Genomic DNA, 6,344 nt, shown 5'->3' with positions numbered 1-6,344 from the left:
AAAAAGTCTGCCATTTTTCCAGCCAAAGAGAGGAGTCACAAAAAGCACAAATAGAGATAAAATGTATCACTAACATTTGATGATCTTCATCAAAAGATCTCAGTATACATTGGCGCGTTACGTTCACTAGTTCAAAAAACATCCGGTAATATTGCAGAGAGCTCATTATAAATTTCGATAAATACAATTGTTAGACATGGAAATATAGATATACCTCTCCTTAATGCAACCGCTGTGTCAGATTACGGAAAAAGTAAACCATGCAATAATCTGAGACGGCGCTCAGAAAACAAATAACATTTTCCGCCATGTTGGAGTCAACAGAAATCAGAAAGACATTATAAATATTCCCTTACCTTTGATGATCTTCATCAGAATGCACTCCCAGGAATCCTAATTCCACGATAAATGTTTATTTTGTTCGATAATGTCCGTTATTTATGTCCAAGTAGTTACTTTTGTTAGCGCGTTTAGTACACAAATCCAAACAGCAGCAGGTCCAGCCGAACGTCGGCCCGAAAACTTCAAAAAGTTATATTACAGGTTGAAGAAACTTGTCAAAGTATCGAATCAATCTTTAGGATGTTGTTATCATAAATCTTCAATAATGTTCCAACCGGGGAATTCCTGTCTGTAGAAAAGCCATGGAAGGCAGGTCGCTATCATGTGAAATGCGCATGACCAGGACCTGGCTCTCTGCCAGACCACTGACTCAAACTCCTCCCATCTGGTTCCACATCAGAGTAGAAGCCTCATTCAAGTTTCTAAAGACGGTTGACATCTAGTGGAAGCCTTAGGAAGTGCAACATAACCAATATCCCACTGTGTATTCAATAGGGGCTGGGTTGAAAATCGACCAACCTCAGATTTCTCACTTCCTGTTTGGATTTCTTCTCAGGTTTTTGCCTGCCATATGAGTTCTGTTATACTCACAAACATCATTCAAACAGTTCTAGAAACTGTTTTCTATCCAATAATACTAAAAATATGCATATATTCGCAACTGGGACTGAGGAGCAGGCCGTTTACTCTGAGCACCTCTGGGCACCTTTCATCCAAGCTACTCAATACTGCCCCTGCAGCCATAAGAAGTTCTTAACACTTTAAATACATGGAGACATTTAGAGTAATAACTACACCCAATTGATTACATATTTACATTAAGATGAATAAGTGACTAGATAGTGCAATGAATCTGACTGTTGCATATTCAATGTATCAATGTTGTGATTGTATCTGTCCCTATGCAAATAAATTATTGGTTGAAAATATGTATCCATAACTCAGTTCACGACTGAAAATCACCCGGTCTTCCAATACCTATGTAGGGCCATAAAGCAGCTGTGGCCGCGATGACGGCTAGGGAGTGGGCACCAGACTTAGCCTCACACACACACGCAAATACACGCACTCGCACACACAGACTCACAAGGAACCCCTGGCACGTGGTTAGAGGGAGTCAGAGAGAATGAGGGAGGAGGTGGAGATTTGAGGGAGAGGTTGGAGGGGTGGGGTGGCAGAGGGAGGGAGGATGAGAGGTTGTGGGAGGTGGGATGGGATGGAGGGGGTAAGGTGGAAGGACTTGAGAGAGGTGTGGAGGTGGGGAATGTAGGGGGTGAGTGGTAGTTGGTGCTAGAGGGAGGAGAGGAGTTGGACGGGGAAGGTTGAAGGAGATAGAGGGAGAATGGGAGGATGAGGGTTTGGGGGCTGGAGTGGTTGGCTGGGGGAGGTTGAGTTAGATAGGTTGGAAGGAGATGGGTTGGTGTGGTTGCAGGCAGGGGCTGGGGGAAGGTGAAATGGGAAGGTTGTGGAACAGAGCCAGGGCTCCCAGCCCTCTTCCTCGCTCCCCAGCAGAGCTTGTGAAAGACCACAGCCACGAGGGCCCCTCCTGAGGTCACTCAGACTGGGCAAGACTCCTGCACAGCGTCCTGAGAGAAAGGGATGAGTCCAGGGCTGGCGGTAAGTGGAAAAGGGGGGTTAAGAGAAGGAGAGAGAAGGCAGTGGAGGAGGCATAGGAGGAGTGAGAGAGAGAGAGAGAGAGAGAAAGAGAGCAGACCTCAGAGACCAACATCACCAAGAGAAAAGGAACAGAAGTAATGGATCGAATATCTATGATTTAGGTACTTGACAGGGATGCACATTTGAGTCAATTTCCTCCTCTGAACGACATTGCTCCAAAACCCTTCTGTGACAATCTGTGTCACTGACGGACAGTCAACATTTTCAATTAAATACGATTAATCAGATGCAGTCATGTATGGTCTGCTATGAATTTTTTTTCAAATGGCCACCCGGTGGATAAAAATGTAGGGCTCGATTCAATCTGTAGCGCTGAGGATGATTTGCGTTGTAGCATGTTTGACATTTAAAGGTAATTTCTGACATATCAAAATCACAACAGGTGTAGACTTTAGCATGACATGCTTACTTACAAGCCCTTAACCAAAAATGCAGTTTTAAGAAAATATAGTTAATAAAATATTTACAAAATAAACTAAAGTAAAAAATTATATTAAAACATAAAAAAGTGACACAATATTTAACAATAATTGGCCCCTTTTATACAGGGGGTACCGGTACCGAGTCAATGTGCAGGGGTAGAGGTTAGTCGAGGTAATCTGTACATGTAGGTGGGGGCAAAGTGACTATAGATAGATAATAAACAGTGAGTAGCAGGTGTGTGTGTGTGTGGGGAGGGGGTCAATGTAAATAGTCCAGAGGCCATTTGATTAATTGTTCAGCAGTTTTATGGCTTGGGGGCAAAAGCTGTTAAGGAGCCTTTTGGACCAAGTCACCCAGTTAAATACTACTTAAGTAAGTCTAAAAGTATTTGTTTTTAAATATACTAGTAAAAAGCTAATGGAATTGCTAAAATATACTTAAGTATCGAAAGTAAAAGTATAAATCATTTCAAATTCCTTATATTAAGCAAACCAGATTACACTATTTTTTTTATTGACGGATAGCCCAGGGACACAATCCAACACTCAGACATAGTTTTCAAACAAAGCATTTGTGTTTTGTGAGTCCGCCAGATCAGAGGCAGTAGGGATGACCAGGGATGTAATTTTGTGTGAAGTGTGAATTGGACAATTTTCCTGTAAAAATGTAACAAGAACTTTTGGGTGTTAGGGAAAATGTATGGAGTTAAAAGTATATTATTTTCATTAGGAATGTAGTGAAGTGAAAGTAAAAGTTGACAAAAAAATAAATAGTAAAGTACAGATACCCCAAAAAACAAGTTATGTAGTACTTTAAAGTATTTTTACTTATGTACTTAACACCACTGCTCCCCCTCTCTCCTGCATTTTCTGTCTTTCATTCTCTCTCTCTCTCCCCCTTCTCTTTTCCTCCCTAGTGTCCATTGGTGTCCATTTAAAAAGTGTCCATTAGACACTTTAAATTACATTCAGCTTATAAAGGCTTCATAAAGCACTACATAAATGTGTTACAAAGCATCTTTAACCATATGTCATGCTTTATAAAGGGTTCATAACTGTGGCATAACCATGGGACAATCACTAATATCAAATGTGACACAACTCACTTATGTCAAATATGATACAGTGTAAACATGTGCTTTATAAAGGGTGACATAGTGTGCTGGAGGAGGGCACAGATTCTAAAGTGAAGTCACATTACACCTAATCTTGTTCCCAGACACTTCTGCCCAAATGTGTGGAGGGTCTGATGAACCAACACATTCAACTTGGCATTCATTAGCTAGGGTTAGGTTTACCATAACATTTTAAGTAGAGAAATTGTAGAAATTGGCAGGGTTTATCCATAATTATGACTTTGTGGCTGTCCTTCATAAATTAGCAGTATGTTATTGACACTTTATGTGGTGTCCTATAATACTTTGTTTGAAGTGAGACATCTTCGGTCACTCACCCATATAGACTCGCATGACGCCGTACTTATTATAAAGTTAGACACCTTTGGTAATTCATAATAGATGGCAGCATCCCACGGGACCTGCATGTCTTGCCAGAGATCTTTGTAGCATGGTCAGCATTTTCCATGCTGCGGGCGGGTGCGGGAGGTCAGACAGACAAACTTTGGGATGAAAATATTTTTGTTGTCCCCAGATTATTTGAAATGGTCGTATTACATGGGCAGAGAAGCACGTAGCAGGTTGCTAAATATGATTAGGCTATAGTTTACTACATTTCCTAGATTCTATTTTTGATCACTCATATTTCTCAATCTGAAAATCGTCCCACTCCTAAAAGGTAGGGTATTATAGCAACTCGAGAGAAATTGCAAGTCTCTCCAACTCTGCTCTCTTCAAACTACATCTAAAATATTCGCTGATGTAGCCCAGTAAAACAAATAGCAAACAAATAATATAATGGGCCACGTGAGAATCTCTGGTAATTTAAGTTATTTTTGCACATTTGATATTGCCCATTGGTTGCAAAATTGCTGGGACCATGGCTGGCAAGTGAGCTGCATCACATATGCCTAAAATAACATTGCGAGACTGTGGTTGGGTTAGAGACCAGTTCTTGCAGTAGGGGGTGGGAGGCAGACAGAAAGCCAGCATGTACGGGAGGGGTGTGGTATTAAAAGCTATGGGTGCGGGCGGGAGCACATACATAAAGGCATAATGTACATAAACACAAATGTATTAACACTTAGGGAATTCACTAACAGCTAAAACAAATAGGCATTAAAAACATGTCTAAACCATACATTTCCTTTTATTTATTTGTATTTTTTTAACAATACAAATAAATCAAGTTTTAAAAAGTCCAGCAATGCAATTACATTGAACATTTGTGAATTGTGTAGTTTGACCCTGAGCTGGCGGGCAAATGGCTCTTGCCTCTGCCTGCTGGAGGTACTACATGTTGGTTAAACCTTAAAAATAACAACAAAGAAAGTTACCAGGTCTGTTAGGAAATGCCTTTGTCACACCATCTGGATAAGGGCAAAATAACTACATTGGGAAATTGGGAAACTCAATTCGATTCGTAGGATTATATTCCTCTTACATTTACAAAAATTATTTGAAATAACGATTGAGGTTGCTATGTAATATCATCAACAAATTAATATAATATATAAAGGTGAACTTTTCACTGTCCAGTGGCACCACAAGTGGCCATTTGATTTGCGAACTCATCACATGTGCTTACTCCGGCTATAGAAACTCCGCTAACCAAGCAGTGCAGCGCATGCACACTGAATTAGAGGACAAACTACACTCAAAAATAAAAGATGCTTAGATTTTTCCAAGACCTCAAAAGTCTTTGCCTTGTGTGGTCAATGTATTTTGGTGAATACATTTTCTTTTTGTTTTCTATGAAAAAAGTGTGACAAAACTTTTTTTTCCATCCAATTTGTCAGGCCCCGGTGGCTTGCCAGTGTTGATAGACAACAATACTTTTTTTACCTCTTCACTTTACAGAATTCCAAATTACAACGCTTGTCTTTCATAATTTAGACAACTTGGATGTGTAGTGTCAGCGTCTGCTGCTGGCATGTCATGCCTAAGTTTGAAAATCTTGCCAGTGAAAAAAATCATCAAAGTCGTTGTCAAATTCTGTGTGATTTGTGATGAATGAGCCATTTAATTAATTTAAGGTAATTTAAAGCTTTTTACTATCTTTCTCTACGTCACTTGTCTTTGTTTCATAATGTAGTTTCTTCTTTTTTCCATTTCAGTCACATGATTTCTCAATTTGCAGTATGTTTGCCAATCGGTGGTGCAGCCAGACTTATTTGCCATTTTATGTAGCCTCATCCCTTCAATTCCCCATAAATCCATGGCGATTTGACAGTTTTTACATTTTCTTAATGGGTGAATGCTTATTAGTAAGTGGGATAAGCTATTTCATAAATGTGTCAAGTGCAGCGTCTGGTTGCTTCTCATTATACACCACTGACCAACACATATCATTTACATCAACAACATACTGTAAAAATAATTACAAAACTTATTGTATGGCCTGGCATTGTGATCACTTCATCCAATTTATTTGGATACTGCTTTCAAGCAAATTTCTGCAGCATTACTAAAGATGTGATCAATACATGTTGATGATTTCATTCCTGTGCTGTTTGTAACTACCTTGGTAGGTTGACTGATAACCTGAACCAGGTTGCAGGCACTAGTTACAGTTTGAAGCTTTCTCTTGAGAGGGCAGCCTGATAATATTTAAATCACCCCGAAAATATACCTCTCTGTTGATATCACATATCAGGTATAGCACTATCAAGCATTTCACACATGTTATCCAGATACTGACTGTTAGCACTTGGTGGTCTATAGCAGCTTCCAACCAGAATGGGCTTTAGGTAAGGCAGATGAACCTGTATCCATACTACTTGAAAAG

This window comes from Oncorhynchus kisutch, linkage group LG26 (genome assembly GCF_002021735.2).
Source record: "Oncorhynchus kisutch isolate 150728-3 linkage group LG26, Okis_V2, whole genome shotgun sequence".
NCBI lineage: Eukaryota > Metazoa > Chordata > Actinopteri > Salmoniformes > Salmonidae > Oncorhynchus > Oncorhynchus kisutch.
Note: the sequence above shows the minus strand (reverse complement) of the source record.